Source organism: Pangasianodon hypophthalmus, chromosome 28 (assembly GCF_027358585.1).
Source record: "Pangasianodon hypophthalmus isolate fPanHyp1 chromosome 28, fPanHyp1.pri, whole genome shotgun sequence".
Lineage (NCBI taxonomy): Eukaryota > Metazoa > Chordata > Actinopteri > Siluriformes > Pangasiidae > Pangasianodon > Pangasianodon hypophthalmus.
In genome coordinates this window covers 5,419,528-5,447,265 of record NC_069737.1, presented here as the reverse complement: position 1 = coordinate 5,447,265, position 27,738 = coordinate 5,419,528, and the positions used below count along the sequence as shown (strand labels likewise).

At 37.3% G+C, this 27,738-nt stretch overlaps 2 long non-coding RNA genes across 2 annotated transcripts in view; one reads left to right on the top strand and one right to left on the bottom strand.

Moving 5' to 3' along the window:
- The window catches only part of LOC117596306 (uncharacterized), a 139,284-nt gene that overhangs the window by 66,794 nt on the left and 44,752 nt on the right, over positions 1–27,738 (bottom strand). The window lies entirely within an intron of this gene.
- On the top strand, positions 5,929–9,220 carry LOC113545781 (uncharacterized). Its single transcript, XR_003404658.3, has 3 exons — positions 5,929–6,101; positions 8,001–8,065; positions 8,885–9,220. It is a non-coding gene; the product is annotated as an uncharacterized LOC113545781 (long non-coding RNA).

The following is a 27,738-nucleotide window of genomic DNA, read 5'->3' as shown; positions in this document are numbered from 1 at the left end:
AGAGTGAGCCGCTGACTCGTGAATTTATGCCGCTGCGTAAATGGGCTGACATTTCACACCAGCCGGCTTCAGAACGCACCCCGACTTTGGCGTGGTGCTGAATTTAAGAGGTGCTTAGCCATCTGTAGATGCCATTGTTTTGTAGCCTCTCTGTGTGTGGTTTGCTCTGCATGTGTTCTCTCATCTCTCTCTTTTAGTGGCACATTCTAAAGCGAAAATAAAAGTGCTTTTTTTTCCACTAAATATCTACAGGTTCCTGATATACATAATTACTGATCACGAAAAAAAAAGCTACACGGGTGGGACAGAGATAAAAATGATAATGATCAAAAAGGTATTAAAGCATTTAAATAGTGCATCACACACATTAGCATGTTATCATATACCAATATAAATGCTGTTTGGTGAGTTTAAAGGAGATTAGCATTAGCAGAAGAAGCTGTTTGAAAAAATAATACACAGAGGATGGATAATACAGGAGTCAAATATATCTTACAGGGGTGGACAAGTCATAAAATTATTAGCTAGTCCAGGGAGAAACTCAAAGTTGTAGATATACTGGGACTAGGCTAATGTAATAACGTATGGAAAGCTAGTTAGCTAGTTAAGTGTGCAAGTATATTGATCGTTATCTGTTCTAACAATGTGGCACATCATGTTGTTGGTGAACGTTTCAGCTACAAGCTTTGCTGTTCTGTCCTCTCATTGCTCGTAAGCGATATATTAGTGTGAGTAGCGCCTTTCTCTCAATAACTCTCTCTCAACTGCGAGGTCGCCTACTGTCAACTAGATCACACCTCAGCTGATGTGTGTAGTGCAGCAGGCGGTAGGATTTGCAACGATTAGCCCTTGGTATAGTCACAGCTTCGATGTTGTGGCCCCGTTTTGAATACCGCACTGGACTAAATGCTGTAACTTGTAGTTTTTCCAATCTCTGACTAGGACAAACCAAAGAAAACGCCTCCTCAGTTCGGAATTCCTACTCAGGAAGTCGGGATGGTCTCCTAAACCAAAATGACATCAATCAATGGCTGCTCACAGCGTCAACAGTAAACAAAGCAGCATCTCTTAATTTTAAATGACAAGTATTTGCTTTAGATCAATCACCATACAGACGTATTAGCTTGTTGAATCTATAACACTGACTATACAGTTCACTGATTTGAGGAGGTAAATATACATCGTTCATCACAGTTAGCTGGCTAGCTTGATGCTAACAAAAGACGAACATGGTGGTGTCCATGATTTATTCTGACTTTGCAAATTCAGAGAGGTTGAAAATGACGTAATTCTGAATTCTGACTTCCCGTTTCCGACGTAAGCCGAATGCGGCAGAAGTATAAACATAGCTACATGCCAAATATAAACTTTCATTTTGAGAAAGTCAACAAGGAGTATTTATTTTAATCTTTTCTTTTTCTGGTTGTTAGACCTACTTGTCCTATTTGTACCACACAAAAAAAACCCTGAACAGCTGGACACAAACTCTGCTTGTCCTGATTGCCCGAGTTCCTGTTTTGGACTTATTATTTGTTATCAGAAGCTAAGTAGCTAGATAACTAAAGTTGCAAAAATGTTACTGATAGCTAGCTAACTTAGCTATGTTATTGGAAGTTAGTGTAGATTGTTGGAAGCTAGCACTGGATATGGAAGTCTTCGCTGATCTTGTGTACTTACAAATTCATTCTTATAAGGTAATTCAGCAAGAACTAAGAAACAGTTAAACAAAATTACACTATATCATTGTTGTGGAAACTTCAACAAACTGAGGTAAACACTGCTTTTTTGAGCTTGAGATAAATTCTGTCCCATTCTGAAGGCAGCATAAGTACAACCGCCTTCCAAAGTTTGGAGAAATACTTAGGAGAAAGGTCCATCTTCCTCTGATAGCAATCCTATAATTCTGTTCACTGGACACAAATTCAGTAAAAGTTGAACAGTGGTAGTGTTGCTAATACTTTAGCAAATTTAGGATAGATAATATGAACTTGAATATTATGAATATACTTTTATTTCTTTTTTTATCATGATAATATCATAAACTATGACATAATAGGAGGCTATAATGTGTGCCATGAAAAATGTACCACTACTGACCAGAGTGAACAGGGATTTAATTCTGCTCTCCATTTCCTTCTGCACTCATAGAGAAGAGGAGATAAATTACCTCATTACTGCTACAGAGCATGGACACATATGCCCCCATCATCCCACTACACACACACACGTCTTTCTGAAAAGAAGCTCCTCTAAACAGCTTATACTACTTCAGTTCAATAAAATAAAAATATCACAGTGTTTATTTGCTTCTGGGTGACACCTTACAGCTATTTGCCCCTTAAGGCAAGACCATACAGGTCGAATTATGGATAAATTGCATCTATAACATGTACTCTCTTAAACCATAGTAATAAAAATGTTAAAACTCAACAAACATATTCATTTCACTGTTTTTGGCCATTGAAGGTCATCGCCTTACTAACTTAGCAACTTTGAAGAAGGCCTTAAGCCCCGCCCACTTGCCACAATCATGCCATGTCATACAGTATATCCCTGATATATATGTCAATTTCTTTTATAAACCACACTTACTAGAGTGCAAACACATTAAACCTCATTGTATTTTTGCTCAAAAAGATTTTTTGAGATTCAGAACCAAAAATCAGTTATCTAGTTTCTAGGAAACATGCATCCATGAAGGTCTATTTAAATTTTTTTAATTATTTCAAGGAATTTCTCAAAATGTTGAAAATTTTTGGATTTATTTTCGATTTTATACTAAAAAAACTGAAAAACAGCCTATGTTGTTTTCTTATTTATTTTATTGTGCTTGTTAACAAACTGTTCTGTAAAAGTCTCTTTCCTGAGAGTGTCTGCACTGTTTTTATTTTTCAATATTTTCAATACAAAAATACTTGCAAGAATATCAGCAATCAACTAACGAAGTCTAATTGTGATATTTATGTTTTAAAAATGTACCCTATTCACCTGTGTTGTCTTTCCGTAAATACAAAAAGATTGCAGATTTGATTGGCTGATTAATTAAATGAGATTGGAGGCAGAAGAATGGTGAGAATCTGTTGACTATTGATCAGTGGTCTGTAGATTTCATGTCAGAGAAGCAAAAAATATACAGTTTCTGATATGTATGGAATATTTGATGCAAACTTGCCAAACACAACTTTCTTTTTTAATAAAAACTTTGCAACATCAGGTTTTCTTCTGGAGAAATGCGCAGTAATTCATATGAAGTTGGATTTCATTTCATTCATACAGTATTTCTTAATTGAGTCGTAAGAACATTGTGTCTTTATACACAAGTTGAGTTGTTATAAATTTGTACGTATGAGACCATGGTCTTTTCTTTTTCAGGAAATTTTCAGTCATTACACGAAGCATTTTATCACCAAATTTTGCAGGAAACAAGCTCCAGGCAGCCAAGTTAGCAACCATTTTAAACACATTTTCACTCTAGCTCTTGAATAATGCACATGAAGTCAATGAAAAAGCTTTAGAGAGAGGATGCTGATGAGCTCCATGTACGAAAAAACTATTCTCCAGCCCAAAAGCTGAAACTTCACCTTTGGCTATAAAGCTAATGAAGCGTCACGTACATTAATTATTCACACTCAGTCTCTGCAGGACACACACTTTGCTGTTTGAAACACAACACTTCAGGGTGAGTCATGGTTTGTTTGGGTCCACTTTAGTTTCCCTTTCCAACTTTTGCATTAAATCTTGTTTGACTTTAGAACTGTGCATGATTAATGGTAATTGGTGCCACTTTTATGGCACTGGATGACAAATCACTGCTTGATTGACAGCCTAAAATCCAGCCCCTAAAACTAATTTTGTTTGTAACTGCAGTTGGGTAGAAGATTTTTGGTGATTGATTGTGGTTCTTCACTGACCAGGAGATTGTAAATTCAAATCCCAGGACTTCCACGAAGCCAAAATCCTTAACCTAATCCCAGTTCATGCTTTGTCAGAAGTTGAAAGAATAAAATACTCCACTTAATTACAGTCTGAAGTGATTTTATGAGTCTATAAAGTTTCTTTTCCATCAGGGAGGTGTTTATAGCCTTTGTGACCTGCTGAGAGACATTAACTGGTGTCTCGAAGACAGAAGTTATAGTGGCTTCAATAGTTCAGACATCCAGCCTCAGTTTAGCTCCCAGGACATGGGTTTAAACTGTAGAGTAATTCATTTACTGCTTAAATGCCTGAATTAGTCTAATCTTGTGGTGTGCTGCGTATCAAGTCCTAGAGGGCATTTGCACTGGGGAGGTTTATAGCAATATCATGCTTTAACACACCCACTTTGTCTCATGAAGGGCTTTGGAATTGGTATGTGATATTGGGAAAAACATTAATGCCCTAAACTCCTAGTTATTCTTCATCATAAAGTATATTACTCATGAACTACTATGAATTATGTATAGTGAAACTAATTAGAAAGGTTTGTAGGTCCAAGAGTAAGGAACGTACACTATATGGCCAAAAGTTTGCAGACACTTGACCATCACATGTGCTTTTTGAACATCCCATTCCAGATTTAGTCCCCCTTTGCTGTTATAATAACCTCCACTCTTCTGGGAAGGCTTTCCACTAGATTTTGGAGCATGGCTGTGGGAATTTGTGTTCATTCAGCCACAGGAGCATTAGTGAGGTCAGGCACTGATGTCAGGCAAGGAGGCCTGGGGTGCAGTCTGCGTTCCAGTTCATCTCAAAGGTGTTCTTCCACGCCAAAAACTTGGAAAACAATGTCTTCATGGAGCTCACTTTGTGCACAGGGGCATCGTCATGCTGGAACAGGTTTGTGCCTCTTATTCTCACTGACATAAATTTGTAATTCTACAGCATACTAAGACATCCGAAAAAACTGTGTGCTTCAAACTTTGTGGTAACAGTTTGGGGAAGAATTACATACGGCTGTGATGTCATGTGTCCACATACTGTTGCCCATATAGTGTATACAGTATAAGAGCATTATCAAACACATCACACATCATCTGATGCATCTAACCTGGAATTGGGTGTGCTTGGCTTAAATTTGAAATTCTCAGGGAAGCGATATCAAGCAAGAGAGTTGAAGATTTTCAATTGATCTATGTTTTAATGTGTAGTTTACACACACACACACACACACACACACACCCCATATATTATTATTATTAAATATATATTAGTAGTAGATTATATATTATAGGCAGTGTGATGCTCTGGGCAGTGTTCTGCTGGGAAACCTTGGGTCCTGGTATTCATGTGGATGTTACTTTGACACTTACCACCTACCTAAATATTGTTGAATACCAAATACACCCTTTCATGGCAACAGTATTCCCTAATGGCAGTGGCCTCTTTCAGCAGGATAATGCACACTGCCACACTGCAAAAATTGTTCAAGAATGGTTTGAGAAACATTGTTGACTTGGTTCGAGCATCTGTGGGACGTGCTGGACAAACAAGTCCGATCCATGGAGGCCCCACCTTGTAACTTTCAGGACTAACATCTTGGTGCCAGATACCACAGCACACCTTCAGAGGTCTTGCGGAGTCCATGTCTCGATGGGTCAGAGCTGTTTTCGCAGCACAAGGGGGACCTACACAATATATTTGGAAGGCGGTTTTTATGTTCGGGGTGTGTCTGTATGTATGTTTATACATTATGTGTATATATATATATATATATATATATATATATATATATATATATATATATATATGCATAAATACACACACACATACACACACACACGCAGTATATAATAATAATAATAATAATAATAAAAAAGCTTTTTAATCCGCCTTTAAAGTATTTTTTTTAATTATTTTTGTACATTTGAACCCTATACGTTTTTTTTTTTTTTTTTTTTTTTTTTTAAACGTCCCCTGTTGCATTATGCAATACGGGAAAAAAACGAACTCGTCATTTCCGGTCAGTAGCGGAAGCAGGAAGTAGCGCAAACAAGATGGGGACTGGGGATGACAAGAAGGCGGCCGTTTCTTTACCCAGACACTCCTACTGGTTCGACTTTTGGGTTTTTCTGTTGTTCGACATCGTTTTTTTTCTCTTCGTGTACTTTGTTGTTCCATAAACGGTAAGCTGGGATGGATAGATGAAGTTACACAGCTAAACAGGCTACATGCTAACGTGTTAGACAGCTGCGTGCATGATGTCACGTACACGTGCATTCACACAACCGGCAGGTGTTTATTATTCATTTAGCTGCGCGTTTTAATTTCTAACACAGAGCACAGTTTGGACAGCTTTTCTGTACCATGTAGTGTGACACTGCTAGATTATTCTGCGAATTTTGAACTAATTTAGTTGTGAAATTCACGTGAAAGCTTCACTCATAGACCACGCCCATAAATACTGCTCAGTTAATGTGAAAAAATAAAATATTAAAATATTAAGCATATTAGGCAAACCTGCACTGTTTAATATATTTACTGGAGCAGCTTGAGCTTTTTATTCCTGACTTTTCCACCCACAGAACCCAGATCACTAACACAGTGTTGAAATTGAATAATAATCACAACAATAATAATAATAATAATAATAATAATAATAATAATAAACACTTCTCTGTAATCTTATTCAATTCACAGTGAGATTGAATTCAGATTTCTCTAATCTGTAAGGAATAAATCACTGGGGGCTGTGCAGTAATCTGAAAATAATCAACGACACAGTGGTGTGAAGTGGTCCAGTGCAGTAGGGAGTTACTCTCACCACTCTGACACTGATTACTTTCCTATAACAGCATGTCACTTTCGCTACGTTTACATTCACATCAATATTCCGATATTAATCAGAATTTGGCAATATTCTAATTAGTACTGAGCCGTGCATGTAAACGCCGCAATCTGATTGCCTGATTCAGATTACGACAATATTCCGATTCCCATCCCTGGATATGCCTGTTTTAATCGGAAATTTGTTGCGTGTAAACACCTCAGTCAGAAAATCCACTGAAAGCAGATAGATGCGCATGCTCAGTCCGCAAGGAATTGTGGGTGCTAACAGATGCTTAGCTGTAGGCTAGGTATTTAGGAACGGCAACTCAGGCATACTTACAACAACCACGTATACAGGAATATTCCGATGGTTGTACGCATATAAACATCGTATTCGGAATATGGCTGCAGCCCAAATATAGACCTTAAACGGAATTTGATGTGCATGTAGTCAATGTTTTTTATTCCTCTTATACCACAACAATGTCACCAATTCCAATTTTCAATTGATTAATGAACATGTCATACTTTATCTGTATACTTACATATGTTGCGAAACAGGTTAGCTTTATTATTTATATTCATAGCAGCTAGAAATCATTCCTTCAGTCTTATTTTTCTCTCTGTTGAAGGTAATAATACAAATACAGTAAAACATAGAAACCACAAATATATTTAAACCAAATATTGCACTTAGATTATGGTGGGGTCCCTGGAGGACTAGTGGTTAGGCCACAGCACTCTCACCGCTGTGGCTCAGTGCCGTTCCCAAGCCCGGATAAGATTGGGGAGAGTTGCATCAGGAAGAGTGTCCGGCGTAAAAACTGTGCCAAATCAAATATGTGGACCAGTGATCCACTGTGGCGATCCTTAACGGGAGCAGCCGAAAGAGGAACAAGAACAGTACACTTATATTATGTTTCACATCCGCCATACAAGTCCACGATTAAGTTGTATAGAAATGATAACGGTTTAGAAGGAGCGCATTAATATAAAGCTGTGATTTGAGATACAGCCGGAATTCCTGTCAGAGCTGCTCTTATAGCAGATTTAAGAATTCAACAGCATTGTGGTAAAATTTATTTTTAACCCAGTCAGATTAAATGAACTGTCAGTTTTGACAGTTTTGTAATGTTAAAACAGAAGCGGTTGTGTTCATTGACATTAATTGCATGTATAATATTATAGAACGCTGCTTACAAAACCACTTGAATATCAAAAATTGTAAATCATCTTAGACCTGTCTGTAATTGCAGTTTGCAGAACTCCGGGTGTTATGGAAGGACCGGAGACTGTGGCTCACCTGCAGAAGAGATGACGAGTAAGCGCTTACAGCACACTCTGCTCACAGATTTATTAATGAATATGTCAACATCTCACAGTGTTCTTTTTCAAAACAGACATTCTGTAATTGCTGCTCGGTTCTGATGACACACTCACGACATGTCCTGTAGCGCTGTTACACTGCGCACGGTTTCAATCAAGCCACCGTGCACAGTAGGGTTGTTACAGCGTCGCAGCCAGTTAGTCATGGTATACGATCACATAGCCACCTCTCCAGTGGCTTTAAAAAAAAACATTAAAATACATCTACTTTTTGTATACATATATTAGGCTGCACAATATATCGAAATATCGCAAATGTGAATATCACAATATGCATATCACAAGGGCTTGTCATAACAATGATTTTAGTACTTCAAAAAGTTACGAAAAGTCAAGAGTTTTAGGGCGACGTAGATAGCAAAGAATGCTTTCCTTTCCTCAAAAGATTGATTTCACACACTTATAGCATTATTTCACACACTTACAGCATTATCGTACCGCATATCGCATTTTTCTTCAATATTGTGCCCTGTCATATACAGTATATACACATAATGTTGGGCAAAGAGACTTTGGTGTCTTATATCCTAAAAAGATTTTCCTTTAATTTTCACAACTGGTGAAAATTGTGGTTGATATTTTTAGACTAATTTACTGTGAAAATTACAAACCTGAACACCCCTAATGCACAGACACATCATATGCTGCTCTAATGAATTACTACCATTTGCTTTTACAGCAAAACACAACCTTATTTCAGAAGCATAGTTTAAACAACTCGTTCAGATTATTTCATGTCTCATGTTTTTTGCAGCTTTCTGATTGCTGGGTCCTGCATCTGTAGCTTCAGCTGAGCTCCTCCTGCTAACCTGTCACCAGAAGACTGAAAGTGCAGCACCATGTCCCCGCCAAGTCCAGCGCACCGCAGCTTTAAAACATATAACTAACATTCCATTACAGTCCCTAATGCCTCCTCCAGAACACTGATTAACATGAAATAAAACCCGCTAAGTTATTTTTGTATAATTCACCTGTTAATAATCAGATATCTGTGTGCGTATGTGTGTGTGTGTGAGCAGAGTGATGATCAGAATGAGTGAGTGATGGAATTCACTGAAAAGTCAATAAAATTCACTAAGCTATTTTTCAACTGTTTTTGGAAAGTCTGGTCTTTTTTCTTTTTATATTCTTTTGATATTTACACTGCTAGACAGATAAATAGATAGACTGTGTGGCAGTCAGATAAGAGAAACTATAAATATATGTTAAATATTTTTGGAACTGGCTGTGCTTAGTGGGTGGGATGTGTTACTGTCGAGGAGAGTTTAGAGCGACGCTAGCCAATCGTGGGCATTTGTGAGCTCATGTATGTGGAAGAGGGTAGATAGCACTTTCCTCCAAGCAGCAGTTGGAAAAGATGTGGTAGCATCACGTGTCTCGGAGGGAGCGTATGCTAGTCCTCACCCTAGCTCTAGTAGTTGTTGCGTGACAGGTGAGAGCTATGAAGTGGACGATTAAATTGAGCTAAAAAATGAATAATAAAAATGAATAATAATGAGCTCAGCATGTGTTTTATGGTGAGAAAAATGTGGAAGTTTGTGTTCAGGTTAATCTGATGGATTTTTTTTTTTTTTTTGAGTCGACACAAGAAAAGACAGACATATATATTGCCTCCAATTACATCCTATCCTTTTCCCTTTCAACCGAGATATCCACCTCACAGCTAAAAGTGATCTAAAGTGCCTGTTGTTGTGACCTATCGTCTCGTCTGGAGTCGATTTCCCTCTTTCTGGCCGTGAGGAGTCTGAACTTGAACGACTGCCAGACATTCGGGGGAGACAAATGGGTCAGAGAGATCAGAACGTAGAAGTATAGAGCAAAGCTCTGTTCCATCATGGTGTGTGCCAGCAAAAGAAAAGAAAAAAAAAACCTTTCTCTCGCTGGTAAAAGTGAGCACTTTGGATTTTTCTTCAGTGCTCAGAGGTTCAGCAGGTCCGTTTTTATGAAGTACCTGATCAATGGCTTTTCCTCAGGCTGCCTGTGGGCGATGTGGAGAAAGAGATGGGGAAATTTTTGGGTTTGCCTGTATTAAAGAGTGCACTGATGCCCAGTGGACACACAGGAAGTGCTTTTTTGTGCCCTCTCTTTGACCCTTCTGCCAACTAGTTCCTCATGAGTTCCTCACACCAGTGCCAAGTGAGCAGCACATGAAGAGTGGCCATCATCACATGTTTATTCATGGTTTCTTCTGACACTCTGATCAGAGCCCAGGTTCCTCCACACCAGTGGCTCTTTGGCCGTCCGGGGATTTAAAGCTCCAGCGTTCCAGCCACTTCTACAGAATCCTAACCTCTGAGCTAGCACTGGCACTGGGATAGTAAGTAGAGCTTCCTCATTGTGAAATTTACTGCACGCTGTAGTGTTTCCTGCACTAACACACCTCACGCAGTGATGTAGGGCGAGTCCAGGAATAATGAGTGTGAACAGGTGTGTTAGAGGTGAAAAAACCCAGAGATATACGCATTAGTGACCTACAGAGCTGCTGACTTCACTGTACAGCTCGCATAGCTGCGTGAAGCTGCGTCTTTTATCTTTGTTTCATGTCTTTTCCTTTTCTTCTTTTCCCCTGTATTTTATTTTATTCTGTTTGTTTCTCTTGTTTTTTTCCTGTTTTTTCTTTCTTTCTAGTTTTCCCATTTTTCTTTCTTGGCTGTTTCCTGATATTTCCTGATGTTTCTCCCCTTTTTTTCTTTTTTTCTCGTTCTCTTTTTTCATTCATTCTTGTTTCATTCTTTTTTCTTTCTTTCCTGTTTTTCTCCTGTATTTTTATTTCCTATGTTTTTCTTTTTCTTTCTTTCCTGTGCTTCTTTGCTGTTTTTTTTGTTTTCTTTCCTTTGTTCCCCCATTATTTCCCTAATTGTCCTCTGTTTTTTGGTAGTTCCTGTTGTTTCATGTTTTCTTTTGTTCCTGTTTTCCCTTTTTATTAATTTCCTGTTTTCCCTTTCTTTAAAATATTTTTCCCATTGATTACTGTCTTTTCTCTCTTTTTCCCTCTTTTCTTTTTCTGTTTTTTCTTTCTTTTTTCTCCCCCCCCCCTTTTTTTCCAGTTTTCCCCCTTTTCCTTCTTTTCTGTTTTTGTCCAGATTTCTTGTTTTTTTCTGTCTGTTTCTGTTATTTTTCTTTTTTCTTGCCTTTCCTGTTTTTTTCCCCATTTTTCCTGTTTTCCCTGCTGTCTATTCCTTTTTTTTATTTCTTTCTTGCCTTTTCCTTTTTTTCTTTTTCCTGTTTTTCTATTTTGTCCTGTTTATTTCTTTTTTTCTTTTTGTGCTGTGCCTTTTCTCTTTCTTTGCTGTCTTTGTTCCTGTCATTCTATTCCTCCCTTCCTCTCATTTTATCCACTTTCCTTTTTCTTTCTCTTATTCCTCATCCAACCAACCTTTCTTTCATTCCTTTTCTTTCTCCATAATGGCCATACTCCATAACTTGATGCAGTGGCTTTGGGCCGATAGACTTTAACTGTGTCACTTTTCACTGGTCCTGGTCTCACTGACTGTCTTCTCATGAAGACTGTATGTTCAGATATCAGGACTGTCCATCATCCTAACTTTTATTATTATTGTATGCTATATTCCCTGGAATTTCGGTGAAAGGAGCAGAAATGAAGAATAATCCTGTACCAGGAACACTTTTGACTCATGCTGCTATTCAGAGCAGTGACGCAGAAGCCAGTCCAAGCACCATCTGACCCGACATTAACTGCCTTCCTCACTCGAGCCCAGTCGAGGTTCTGCGGCAGTCGTGTGATGTGAGCTCACAACCTCCCGGTCCTTTCCCTGAGCTACCACTGCCCTAACGAGATCCAACACTTTTAACCTCAAGAGTGTGAGAAATCCCAGACTCTCAGTTCAAACGGTAATTACGTCAAACGGCCTGAATCATCGTCATCTGCGAGGATCAGTGGGACTCGTAAGGCGCGGGAGTTTACAGCGTGTTCCACTATTACCATTAAAGCCAGCGCAAGTCATTTAGGAGCTGGACGTCTGTTAGGATTCGGAGATTAAAGGAGTGGAGAACGTGTTTTAGTGTTCGTTCCTGCCATGACAAGCGGTCGTTACGGAGCGCTCGGCCAGGCAATGAGCTGTGCGCCGCTGTGTTTTCTTTCCACCCATGGTGTGTGTGAGCTCTTTTCCAAAACACACTCGCATTTGGCTCAAGAAAAAAAAAATGTGAGGGCTGAATGAAGGTTTGGTGTGTTCAGGAAAAAGCTTTTTCTATTAAAGGACCTCTGTGACCTCAGCTATCACCTCTGTCTCTGTGTCTCTATACACTACTCTCAGTCCACACACACACACACACACACAATAAAGAGCATTTAATAATGTCCAAATATTTATATAACTAAAGGTGCACTTCAAAAAAGAATCAAATATAAAAGGTATCCTTTCCTTGCATTCTTTCCTGTTGTTCCATTTTTCATTTAATTTCTTTCTTTCTTTCTTTTTTCTATTTTACACCTTTTTCTTTCTTTCCTGTTTTTATTCTTTCCTTTTTTCCCTTTTTCTTTCCAGTTTTTTTATTCTTTTTTTTATTCTTTTAATTCTTTTTATTCCTGTTTTATTCCTTTCTTTCATCCTTTAATTTTTTCTCTTTTTCTTTCTTTCTTTCTTTCTTTCTTTCTTTCTTTCTTTCTGTCTTTCTCTCTCTCTCGCTCTCTCTCTCTCTCTCTCCCATTTTTCCTTTTCCTGTTCTCCAAACATTTATTCCTTTTTTCTTTATTTCCAGATTTGTCCCTTTTTCTTTCTTAGCATTTTTTTCTTTCCTTTTTCCTTCCTTCCTTCCTTCCTTCCATCCTTTCTTTCCATTATTAATTTTTTTCTATTTCATTGAACCATCATTCCCTCCTTTCCTTTTTTCTCATCCAAGCACCCTTCTTTCCTTCCTTCTTTCCTTCCTTCCTTCAGCATGTTTCACTACATCATTTCTTTAGACCGGAGCCAAAAAATGGTCATGACCTTCAGCAGCCGTGTCTCCTCCACTCTCCTGTAGTCTACATGATCCAGCACTTGATCCTCGGTGTTAGCCCGCAGTAGTAATCTCTCTGAGCTCAGCCTTCAAACATGGCCTGATAACAGGTGAGATAAATCTGAAAACCCCCCGCGTGGCCTGGGGACGTCGCTTCATTTGGCTTCGTCACTGCTACTCTCCCACCGAACATCTCGCCGCAGGACAACATTAGCGCGCAGCACGTCGATATTGTGTTTTACTCCAGACAGTAATTAAGAAGAATTGGGAATGAAGCTCCATGGGTCACAAGGAGCCGAGTCCCCTGGGGTGGAGACCATGAGCTTGTGTAGTTGTGTTTGAATCTATACGACCTTCAGGAAAAAAAAAAAAACCTGGAGACACAGGTCTACCGAGAGCATTCAAACACTAGGTGTGCTCTTCTCTTCTCTGCCACGTTAAAGTCTACTGACTTTGAATTAAAACATAAAAATAGTTATATGGAAATACAAAAAAAGGCTTTAAATGCAAAATCCGTTTTTTTTTTTGTTAAATGCACAGACTTTTCTTTAAAATGATGAATGGTGAGATCTCATTTCAAGGTTCAAGGTTCTTTATTTGTCACATACATATTACATGCATGTGATGTAATGTAGTGAAATGTTTTTCCTTAGTGCCTCATCCCACAGTGCAACAATGATACATAATAAAAACAGAATAAAATAAAATAATAAAATCTAGTAGACTATATGTAAAAAAGTTTTACATTTTAGCATTTGTTACTGTTTTTATGGTAGGTGTGCTATTCCAGGAATTATGGTAATGATAACACTAAAAACACTAAGACTTATTAGCATTTTCATTACTTATTATATAAATTAGCATAACTCCGTAAACTCTTGGCTTATTTACTTTAGCTATTCATCATAATGTTATTAAACACCTACACTGAATGTAATGCAGCAGCAGTGATTGGATGTGCTAGCTCAATTTTAAGGTTTCAGTGTTAAAATTAGCAAACATTGCTCCAACATGATTAACTACAGAACTACTTATGTGACCGAATTACTTATATGGAATTACTTTGACTAATGGTACAATATAACAAGAAAAAAAGAGCAGGATTAAGCTAGGCTACATAAAGATGCAGTTACAAGAGGTACAAAAACATCGGAACGATTTGTTGGCTCTTTGTACACAAAGCCCTGCCTCCCAAAAGCTACAGCGGCTGGTGAAGTTCAATCTGCGTTAGTTCAGTAGCTAGCTTTACTTTAACTGAACTTTATATCATCTCATTATTCCTGGTCAGTTATGACAAAGCTAATTATAAACACACAAAATACTGACATGCCAAATAACCAATAAATAACTGAGTTATTGATGCAGACATGGTTCCAAATGCCTAGGAAGCAATTGTTGTGTAAAAGAAGTTGTAAACCTATATTTTTGACTAGCATATTTTGATCAAACAGGATTGTTGTTGGATTTCCTGACTGACCCTTCACCCAACTGAGACCTGGGAAACTTGTCCAGGTCATTTGTTATTAGCTAATCGAGCTAGTTTGTTCCTGTCATTGTATTTATTTTGGCATCACTATATTTTATGTGCAGTTCTGTTTATATTCTCCCTCAAGCAATAGTATCTAGTGATGCTAGCTGCCTAGCACTGGATTCTGCCACGTTTGCATTTCTGAGCAATAAAGATGATGGTGTGTCTATAAAATATGAGCTGAACGTGTTTTTTTCTTCGGTACGATACGATACATTGGCTTTAATCACATTGTTTCAACAATCATGTTTTGCATGCGCTACATATTTGTAATACAAGGACAAAAAAAATATAGACCAGTACACCATTAAACACTGAAGCAACACCAGGACTGCTTCTGAACCTTCAGCTAAAGCTAAGAACCCTAAGCTAAATCTAATAATCTTGGATTCATATGGGGATCCCTTAATCTCCGACTGCTTAAGACCACGTATAGCTGGAAACAGTGTTCAGCATCGTTACCTAAATTGTGTAGCAAATTGACAAACTATGAAACAGCAGGAATGATTTAAAAAACTTACTTGAAAGAGAGAAATAGTGGCAAATAGTCAGGGGATTGAGTTTTCATGGAACACTAGAAGGGTCGAGGACATTAGTGTAGCCAGTACGGGACAACAACTAAATAGATTACACTAGAGGGGCTATTTAGAGGCAGGACAAACAGTACAAATGCTGGAAACAGTAAAAACATATAAAGACCCATAGACTAATGTCTTGTTTATGGGCCTGAAGTTGTATTTCCAGAACAACAGTTTTATAAATATCACGTAGAAACGAATTTCATTATTATTTAATAGAAAAGATTATGCAGGCACGTGTTCACTTGAATTATTTTTATCTGCTTGCTCTACTTGTATATCTATCCATATATTTTTTCCCTTGTGTTAAAGCCAGGCTGTTTCGCACCAGGTGGACTCATTCAGTGGCGTCTTTGCATTCATTTCCAGCACTCTCGTTTCTCACGACTCCTAAGTGTCTCCTCCTAGACAAGCTTTCTTTTATTGCTAATGAACACTTTACATATTCAAAGATTGGCGCGTCATATCCTGTTCTTGTGTATCCGAGGATATAAGGGAAGTGAAAAAGAAACGCGCCGCCGCCACGGCGTATAATTTCATCTCATTGGAAGCTGCACTGAACAAATCTATTGAGCGTTTCTCGTTCTGCTATTCGAAAGCCCTACCTTTAGTCATTGCAGCTGTGTAAATAGATTTTAAAAGCTGATCTGCCAAGCTGGAAGCCAAATAAATGCTTCAAACAAGAACTCTGTCAAGGAGGATCAGTCATCAAGACGGAGTGCAGGAATTCAGAATTCAATGAGACGTATTTATTTCGGTCAAAGTGAATAGTGTTTCAGGGCTTTAGACTGCCTGGATATAACACGCAGTAAATATCCTGCTGTATTAGCGTGAGGGTAATGGAAGCTAAAGCACGCCAAAGAAAATGGCCATTATATCAAGCAGGTTAGAGTGCAGAGCTAACACACTCCAAATCAGCCATTTGGTGCCACCGACCTCAACATATGTCCTCGATGCTCACTGAGCTAATGCAGCTAATGGAATACCCTCTGTGTGGGTGAATTTATTTATTCTTCGTGCTGATGATTGGCTCATCCAGAACACTGCTGTAAGGCCTGATGAATGAAAATATACAGAAAGAAAAATCCATAAAAATGAATAGAGGCCACTTTCTCAGGTAAACCAACCATATAGGTCACTGTAGTTGCTCTGCACTAGGGATGTAAACCTCAGGCTTCCACACAATACAATATCGTTCTGGTTCATAAGGCAACGATTCTGTATTTGACGATGCTACTGAATCTGCTACAATACGATTTGCACTTATTAGGCAACGAGTCGATATTTAATGATACCACTGAATCTGCTACAATACGATATGGTACGATTTTGATTCATAAGGCAACAATTTGGTATTTGACGGTACCACTGATTCTGCTATAATACAATATGATTTCGATTCATAACACAATGATTCAGTAATTGACAAATACCACTATGATTCTACGATCTTCTACACTTTGGTAATTAATACCACTGATTGTGCTATAATACGATAGGAGTAGAAAAGATATAAATGCAGAATAAATGTAAAAAAGTTAAATATAAAAATGTGAAAAGTTTTACTTCTACTTGGACCTTATTGAGGGTGATCGTTTTTGCTAATCTTTTTTCAAATTACAGAATTGTTTCACAGCACCATATAATAAGGGTCTCTCTCTCTCTCTTTCTCTCTCTCTCTCTCTCTCTCTCATCACCCGAATTTGAACTTGCACTTTCCTGATAATAGATCGAAGGCTTTTACAGTTGCATCCACCTGACTTTAATTTTAATCGCCTTCCACACGTCTCCTGTATGAGTTATTACACAGTCATAAATATTTCATCCCTGTTTTCTGAGTGTCTGTGTGTTGCATCACATATCACTGCATTTGGCTCCTCATCAGAACAGCAGCATATAAAACATGTCGGGCTTTACTCATTCAAATCTGCCCCAATATCAGGCTCTGAGAGACCTGAGAATACTGTAACAGAAGTACAAAATGGGCTTCGAGCTTCTTTTTCGTTTAGGTTAGGATGACAAGATGAAACATGATAAATGAAAATGTTTGAATTTGTTTAATTAGGAATTTCTCCCTCTCTCCCCCTCACTCTCCATCATGCTCGGAGAAAGATGCGATCTTGCGTGTTGACAGTCTGTGAAGCCTCTATCTCATTTTTTTGTGAGAACTTCATTTCATTTTGTGCTTGAGATAAGGCGTTTAATTTCAAAGATTACTTTTATGATGGAAAGTGAGAGAGAGAGCAAGCAGAAGAGAAAGGATCATTTACTTTGCTGGATTTTTTTTTCCTCTTCATCAGAGTCTGCTCCAAGACAAGTGCACACTTATTTCACAGTGCTGAAAAGGAGGATCTTGTCGCTAAAACTGAGGCGTAATGTGTGCATAGATTGAGTTAGCATGTGAGTGTATTTTTATATTTGACTTCAATTCATTTTAAATAAAGACTGACTGAGTTATGAATACTATAGGTCTTTAACGTTTACTATTACACTAGATCATGGCTTATTCAGTCACTGGCAAACAGGCTAACACACAATCTAGCATTCTCATAAAACAGGATAAGCAATACAGTAAACAGGCTAAAACAAGGTTCATCTTCATCATCATCATCATTATTATTATTATTATTATTAGTAGTAGTAGTAGTGGTAGTAATAATAGTAGCAATAGTATAGCAGTTGTAAAAAAAATTAGTAGTTGTAACAGTAGTAATAGTTCAACAAAATATACTTCATGTGAAAACTATAATGAATTTACTGTTTACACAACTGCACTTTTTGATCATGTAGTACACAGTTATATAAGGGAATTAGTTATAATTGCACTATCTGGTGTCACCCAGATGAGGATGGATTCCCTTTTGAGTCTGGTTCCTCTCAAGGAGTTCTTCCTTGCCACTGTCACCTCTGGCTTGCTCATTAGGGATAAAATTATAAGTGTAAATTTAAATATATTTAATTAATAATAATAATATTATATATATATATTTCTGTAAAGCTGCTTTGTGACAACGGCCATTTTTAAAAGCACTATAAAATAAAATTGAATTGAATTGAATTAATAGCAGTAGTAATACTTGTAGTAGTAGCAGTAATATTAATATTAATAATAGTAGCAATAGTACAAGTAGTAGTAGTAATAACAGTTAAAAATTAGTATTGATAATTATTAGCGGTAATAAAATTAGTAGTGGTAATTTTAGTAATAATAGTAGTTGTAATTATAATAGTAGTAGTGGTAATAGCAGGAGTAGCAGCAACAGTCAATAATAATAGCATTATTTGTATTATTATTATTATTAGTAGTAGTAGTAGTAATAGTATTGGCCAACTCACAACTAGCATTATAGTAAAGAAGCTGAAAGATGAATTATCATCACAGTAAGCAGGCTCATTTTAATTTTGTGTTTTATCTTTCAACCTCTTTCTTCCTTGACAGCATTTTTAATAACATTTTTGCTCACTCACAAGTCCTAACATGTCTCAACCAAATGATTAAGAATGCTGGCTAGGTAGTACAAGTGTGTTGGGATGTGCAGTCCCCTCCCCCGAATAAAAAATGCCATTAATTCTGCATTACATGTATTAAAAAAAATTCTTATAACTTCTGAATAATATGGTGCACATTAAATCATGGTTCAAAAATCATGGGCTCAGATATAAACAAATGTTAAGGCTCTTGGTAAGGGACATGAAGGTTCTTTTTAGGTGAACAGAATAATCAACATTAGGAGAGCATGATATCGGGTCTCTGAGCTCTTTGTATGATGATCACATGGCAAACTGATGTTCACTCTGCAGCGCTTATAGAAATTTGGGTCTAGGCAGACAACACATCACATTACTGTTAGTATAGTAATACTCTGGAGTCTATACTTTTCAAAACAAAAAACGATACTCCCATACTGCTTAAACACAACTGCTGGAGATCAAAGAATGCCAGATTAGCTCATAAAATTAACTGCGAGCTTGTAAATGTTTTCGTCTAATGCAAGAAATCACGAAACCACAATCATGTGCGCTGAGCTTGAGACCGATCGAATGGCCTTCCTGCCTCTCGGAGAGTTGCCATGGAAACCAAACAGTTTTTTTCCTCCACTGGCTCAATGTCGAACCATAAGTCACATTTAACCATAATTGCAGTTTGTGGTAGTGTGTCGTTCAGCGGCCAACATGTGTGTATGTGTGAACGTGTAGTGTGTTTCCGTTCAGAATCAAGCCATGCTGCGAGAGTCATCATGGAAAAGCAGCAGTGGGGGCCTGAATCGTTTCACTGAGAGGGAAAAAGAAAATTGTTGTGAAATTGAGCGTGCTGCCTAATTGAGGCCTTTAGGGCTGTAATTGAAAGAGTTGTGTTTGTGCATTTCGGCCGATTCGCGTTGACTATAAACAAACAAGGGTCAGATGAGTGTGTGTGGTTGCATAGGCATGGATTAATAATCGGTTATTATTGAAAATATACTGTGATATTCAGCACACAGTATTGTGTATGTAGACGTTTGACAACATCAGTTTTCAGCATAGCTGAATTCCTGCTTCTGTTTCAGAACAATGCCATACAGGGTTGCCAGGTGTGTGATTTTCCTGCTGAATGTAGCTGCTTTTGATTTTTTGTATGTTTTGCATACATTAGATAGACAAACCAAATATATGTTTGTATATCAATATTACAAAATTTTAGGCAATGGCAGTCACGTATCTGAAGTTTAATACAGGGATTAGGAGGATCAGGTTTTGGATTTGTTTATGAAGCTGACTGCCCAGCCATGCAGCCAGGATGTGTGATTACAGGAGGGTTTGGGGGTATCAGATCTCCCTAATTAAGACTTTACTTGCTTTAGATGGTTAAAAACGAAATTTTAGAGGAGGTTCATAAATATTACACATGCTCAGTAAACATGCTTTAACTAGGAAAACACGTTTTATACTTTCAGAAGTATACAGTGGGCTGTACAAATTCTTCACTGTGGACACTACCTCAAACATGACTTTTGTTAAGCAAAGCATTAATTGTGAAGAAAAATCATAAGAAGTTTTTTTCATAAGAATTTTGTTTTTTTTTATTCTAAGAAGCAAAAACGATTAAATCAGTTCGCTGAATTTATTTACCACACCAGTTTTGTCATGTCGTAGCGTAGTGTGTTGAATATATGAACATACATTAGCTATCTCATAGCATGGTAAACTTGTCTAACATCTAACTAGCCACTACGTTGTTAGCTAGCTATCTCTAGTGCAGTCGATCATCTTCTAATTTGCACTTAAGACCCTCTTCGTACCATTTCTCTCAAAATCTATTACTAGATATGAACCACTGAATTTTTATCTTTTAAACTTACTAATAGCTACTTGCCTATAATTATCTTGCTGGAAATAGCCTGTTCTGTCTATGAATATCCAAGAACTGCATACTTTGGCAAGAAAGGCAATTTAATTAACATGTACAGATGTCCAACCACAGACATTTCTCACCCGACTATTTTATTTAGTGACCAGTTCAATTTCATTCACTTGAAAACCTCTAGAAAAACTGTTGAAGGTATGATGCCGTGAACTTTTCTCAGTCTATTGAATATACCTTGCTCTAAAGAGCTCATTGTGTTGATTCACATTATTCAAAAGCTTTACGGTCAGAAACTAATTCATGGATCTAATTCACTAATTCACTAATTGCAGCCTTCAAGATTCTGAAGCTTGTGGCCAGAAAGGTGTACAAAAGGCCAGCTGTCTTTTTTAAGTTACCTATTTTGGACAAACTTATAGGCACATGTGTCCTGGTACTGTAGGAAAGCTATAAGGTGATTAGAACTAAACAATATGTTATATTTTACTAAATAATTTTATGAAAATAATTTAGCATTATAAAAAGGTTAAGTGATTAGGGTAATATTAGAATCCAATACTGATTCATGCCTAATTAGCAGGAATAATCTGTTTTCCTGATTTCTTTTTATTTGTTATTAATGCCTCACTGCAGTGGCAAAGATTTATTAAAGAACACAAACCTCATACCACTGAGCACGCACACACACTCAGACACACACACACACACTACACATACTCAAATAAGGCCATATGAACCTACATAATACCTACTTGTCATAATACCTACACTGTCATTTTCTGGCTTTATGATTATTAATATTTGTGTGTGTGTGTGTGTGTGTGTGTGTGTGTGTAGCCTGCAGTGTGATTGAAATATTCCAATATAAGAGACAGTTTTAGCCTGAAGAGTTCTCCCTGGGTGCCGTCACTGACGCTCATTCTGCCGATTACAAGAGAAAGACAGAGAAAAATGGCATTCATGCATACACACATGCTTGGAGAGACAGAATATTAAAACATACAGAGTGACAGAGAATGAAATCTAGACATAGCAATGACTGTTGAATATCTCAGCTGAATTGACAAAGATGTATACCTTTCTAATATGCTCTAAACAGACCTGCTCATTTATTTTGCATATTAATTTATTTCATTATACATATATGTTACGTTTCTGTAATATAGTCAAAATATCTATCTGTAATATAGTCAAATATATGCTACAGACTGAAATACTTTGGCAGTGCGGAATCTTGGGATTATTATGCAATAAAGCTACTCAACTTAGTGAGTAAGGAGGAGTGAGAAAGAGAGATCTGCCCCAAATGCTAGAAATCATGTCTAGTTAGCATTCTTCCTAGAGCACCAGCCATTTTTAGAAATGTCCCAAATGCAAGAACACTATCAGTTCTAACTGGACACTGATAGTCGTTATTTCCGACTCTTCTTTGTGGTCATGGGATTCCCATAATCCTCTAAACATGTCATTTCTAAAATGTATACAGGTATAACCTTTAACAGGTTTGTAACAATTGTGATTGTGTAACAAAAAAAGATGTGTGTAAAAGATTGTGTAACAAAAAATCCTGATGTTAGCTAAACTATCTGTTATGTATTAGCTAGAGGTCATATTGTATGTGTTGAGCATCTCAGTACAGTCAGGTTTTAACTGAATGTGATTTATATACGGTGCTATCTAGCTATCCAAGCAGAGCCAATTATCTATCAGGCTATGAGATTTGTACAAAGTGCTAATTAGTTGATTAGCAAGACTAAATGCTAGCCACTAAAGTTGTGCTCTTTTTTGTGCAAATCTCAAGCGATATATATTTTTAATTTTTTGTAAATGACTAGGATTTGGAATATGATTCTGACAAGATTTCTTGATAATGCTTATTTTGTTCATACAGTGCTATTCGCAGTGGCTGAAGGACATAATGTCTATATACTGTACGACTGGCCCGGACATTGCATTCCTCATTCAGAGACAGTGCTGCCATTCTTTTAGAGTTGATGTACTTTTTTATTATAATGTTATGAAGCTAATTTGTTGAAACCACAGAGTTACAACACACAGTCAAGCTGAAACCAGGAAAATGTTCTGTACTCATTTGGACAAACATTTCTCCATAGTGCCAATACTTTTTTGTCTGAAGAAAGTTTGAGCAGCGGCCTGATTTTAGTAGTAGCATTCCTGATGATGTTTCTCATAGGCCGAAGCCAAAATAAGCACTAAACTTAGCATTAATTACACTCACCCATATATATATATATATATGTAGTATATATGTTTCCAGCATGCTTTAAGCCTTGGATCCACTATAAGACATTTAAAATCCTGACAGATTATGAAAGGCTGGGCATTGCACACTGTCCAAATGGTTTATGTGAATTTTACTGACTGAAAATTTAGGAAATGGCTATGGATCTCAGATTACAGAATTTGTAACTTGTTGCCAATCGAAACCAAACTCACACAGAAACATATGCTTAAGTGTCACTAAGAGACAGTGACAGCAAAAGAAACGTGGAGATGTCACAGTTTGCTGCTTTTGCTGTACAGTATGGACTGCAAATGGAGTTGGATGTACGTAAAATACCTATTGGCAAATGGACGTTAAAAATGTTTGTAGCTATCCATCTACAATAAGCTACAACTGATCTTCATTTTACACTTGGAGCTGCTCTCATGTCAAATTCATATTCACTTGTACTTCATTGACCATGTGATTATTATAAACTACTGCAGATGAGATTTTCACTCACAAAGATATATACTTATACAATAAGTTATGAATTATAACCAATGCCAGAGCGCACAGTGCTACATGATGAATTATGGAGCTGATATTCAGTAAAGCTTTTGCTGTGTTTAATAGCATTAAGAAAAAAATATACTTAATTACTCCACTGAATAGCCATTCATTAACTGGATATTCAAATATTTAAATTAGGCAGAAAGCACATCCCTACTCGGTACAAATTTCTTCCATCGATTAGCTACATGAATAATTGTCCACCATTATACTTCATCTACTTCCTACATTTACTGCTTTCACGCTCCCAGCTTTCACTGCCTGCTGATTTGAGTCATTTGGTATGTTTAAATACAGCCGTGTTCACTGCGAATACAAGAAGATGCTGCATTAATAGCCGATTTTTTATTCCCAATGGAAGTGGAAATGTTTTTAGACAAATCCATGTCACTGTTAGTGAAACAACACTGACATTTATCAATATGGTGGATTCCATGGAAATTGGGTTAGTAGTCAAGGCTATGTGTAATTACAGTATAATTTTACTCACAATGAGTTTACCTTACATATCTGAGGAAACTGTTGATATTCCTGTTGATACAACAGTTTGTCTTGTTTTTTGCAATCTACACCTTTACATTGTTTTATATTAAAGACATTACAGCCATGTGCTAGCTAGATCAGCCACAAAGGTGATGTTTCTCAATATGGTGGAAGCAATGGACGTTGGCTTAGCACTTAGTGTAATTTTAGTCGTATGGATAATCTTAGTAATTTATGAACATATCTGAGGAAAATGTTGATTATATTGTTTATATATATATGATCTAGCTAGCTAGCTAGCACATGTAAAGTGTAATTTTAGATATATTTTAGATATACATTGTCTTTTGCTTGAAAATTTTAATATTCTTGACAGGTTGGTTTCGCTTTTCCTTTCGCTACACCTTTAGATTGTTTATATAACACACTTTACAGCCAAGTGCTAGCTGGATCAGTCACAACGTTTCTCAATATGGTGGAAACTGTTGAGTTTGAGTTAGCAGTCAATGCTATATGTAATTACAATATAATTTTAGGTATACACAGTCTTTTCTTAGTGATTTATCAACATATCTGAGGGAAATATTGATATTCCTGACAGGTTTATCTTGTTTTTCAGTCTCTACACCATTGTTTATGTAACACTTTACAGCCAGGTGCTAGCAATATCAAGGCTAAATCATTAGCCTCAGTGATTAGCTAGCTTCCATATTTTGACATTCATATTTCCCAGTCATGTTTCCACATCAAAACACAAATTTCAGGAGTTCTGTTTGAACAATATGACCAGACCAAATTTCAACAGGTTTGAAACATTCACATGAGATATTTGAGATGAACAATCGGAGTGTCTGATTGAATCGTGGCTATTATCGGGTTGTGTAAGAAGGTCTTGTGAACAGGATGCTGTTTCTATAAAAGCACACATATATTACCCTCTCTCTAATCATTTCAAGAACCATGAGGCAAAAAGTCTGAAATGGGGTGTGGGGGGAGAGAAATAGAAGAGTGAGACACAGCATCTGCGGTGAAAGGATGCTAATTGCAGATTGATTTGAAGGAGCGACAGCCCTATCTGCATTGCAGTGAAGTGTGTGGCTGGCACTCATATCTCCCTCTCTGTCTCTGATTAAACATTGTGTGTGCTGTTTATTTAGCTAAACCACAGGCTAAATTTCAGGTTAAGTGAGCGAGGAGGCTGGCTATTGAGGAAAAGGGTCCCTCTCGTTTCACCATCCGGAACGAGGTTGATTTAGAGGCGCAGACAGATGTTCTTGACGTACGCAAGCTTGGAAATGGGAGCGAATTGATTGCTGTGTGGCACGGATTAGCTTTATGACAATCATCGTTCCATAATCTTGTGGAAAAGTGTGGGTATTCTGAAGTGATGTAGGAATCGGGAGCCTGTAAGTGCGCTGGGACCAGTTCAGCTACACAAAGTCTGATGCAAAGTCTCCAGCACTCTGTACGCCAAAGCTAATGTCTCATAATGGAATGCCATACTTGATTTACTTGCCACATATAAACAGTAACATATTTGTAATCTATGTAGGTAATTTCTTTCGTTAAAAGAAAACATCAAACCTTTCACAATGTCTAGTTTGGCAAAAAAAGAGTACACAATTTCCAGTTAAAAAAATATTGACTTTTTGATGTCTGATGTTCTGAAATGAGTCTAATATCATTAAGTAATGGTAGTCTATCACACCCAAAATATTGATGATAAATATCTGCCTCGGTATCTTGCTGATGTGTTTTAGGACACACTGTGATTGCTGTAATTTATCAACATGAACAAAACTTGTCCAAGTAGCTGAACACTGTAACATAATTAGGGAAGCTATATTGCGCAGAGCTGCTGAGGTGACCTGGTGGTTATTTTTATAAAGATATGACCACAAATTAATATATGGAAACCAAAAATTATGTTTCTTGTGGACACAAATTCATATATTAAGGAGAGTTAATTTTCTCGAGGTCTATTTCATGGCCACAAAGTCCTTATCTCATGGCCACTATTGCAATTTATTTAAAAAGCGTGAAACTCAGAAATCAATTAGACTATTGTGGCCACAGGAACTTAAGCATGGAGATAATATTACATTTTACTTCAATCTTGGAATGATGCATAAAACATACTGGAGTCACTAGTGTTGGATATACCATTATCCTGCATCACCTTAAGCAAATTTTAATTAACTGGAGACCATGCACTGGCCACTTATACATTCCACAACACATCACACAATTCATGACCAGCGAATGATTATTTAGTGGCCTGAAAATACTAAATTGTGGCCTCAATATATTAATTCCTGGCCATGTCTGATTAAAAACCATCATGACACCCAAAGGCTCTGTAATACTTTACAACTGGAATTTTTTCCTAATACAATCTGGTTTTGTTATAAGCCCTGCCTCCCAAAGTTTGAAGGCAAAAGCTTGGATGATGAAAAGGTTCCACTTGAACTTAAATTTGCAAATATGGACTGCTGAGTTCCATAATTGTTTATTTAACAATATAGTTTCAAGATAGTTTGCGAAGATTTGAGCATGGGTGAGAGATTATTTGTTAGCTACGTTATCCTCAGAGCAGCAGTGTAACATTAAAGAAAAAAAAAATGTCTTGGCTAATAGATTACTTTAATGGGGAGGGGTAAATGTTGTACATTTGAATTTTCACTAAACTATAGATCAAAAAGTATATAGCCATTTTAAAGAATTAAATTCAGTTTTATTTGTGTGGCACGTTTAACAATAGTCACAATTGTCACAATGGAGATTTACAGAAAACCGGATACAGATTTGGATCCCGAATGAACAAGCCAGAAGAAAATCAGGAAGAAATGAAATGAAATCAGGAAGAAACCTCAAGAGGAACCAGAGGATCCCATCCTCTTCTGGGTGGGCTTATAAAGCACAATGTACAGATGTAGAAGACTAAAAGCAAACAGTACTAAGTGTGTTGAAAAGTTGCTGAATAAGACTCCTAGGATGAGCACAGGACAGTCTTTGTGATAACAGCAGATGATCTCAGGTACAAATCTACAGTATACAGCTAAGATTATCCACTTGGGCATGAGCTGTTTTTGGGAAGTACAAATCATAAAGAATCTTATTGCAGTGAGCTTTACACGATAACGTACCAAAAACACGATATCAGATTCTACAGTTTTGATACAATGAATTTATTATACCATTGCAGCGCTAGTTTCCATCTACTACTCTTCTGCTGAATATTCTGAAGAGCTGCGACAAGATGACATCATCAAAAAAGTGCCAGCCAAAAGACACGGTCATGGAGAGACTGGAACACACAGTAGCCATCATCATTTACTCTAAAAACAGGCTCCTTCTATTTATCCAGGCACCAACTTTGACACCTCAGTCGTTTTGTTATATGTTAGTTACTATAGTGCTATAAATTGGCAGTATAATTTCTCATCATGTTTATAAAGCATAGGATCAACAGTAAGCAACATGGACATTAGAAACAAATGGAGGAAGAGAGAAAAGCTCTCTGTGAGGAATAAACTAGGCGTCTTGATGACTTTGTCAGAGACTGTGAGTGAGAGAGTGAGCGCATCAGGACCAGAAATAAGTTGCCATCTTAATCCAGCATGTCACGTCACACTCGGTTGTGTGTATCTTGAATTTCGCAGCTGAAAACAAGAGCAGCCAAGACCACAAAGGTCATAATCCACTGGTTTAAGCATTGTGTTGACACACGAGAACAAATCTGCCGCTTCATCTCGCGCTCTCCCTTTGTTCTGAATGAGTTAATGCTTCGTGGCGGCTGGCATCAGCGACCATGGATTGTGTTCTACTGGTGGGAACCCAAAAGGACTTCATGGCCAACTAATCAAGGGCCAAGTGGTGAGGAATACAATGAAAGAGGCATCAAGAAAAAAGAAAC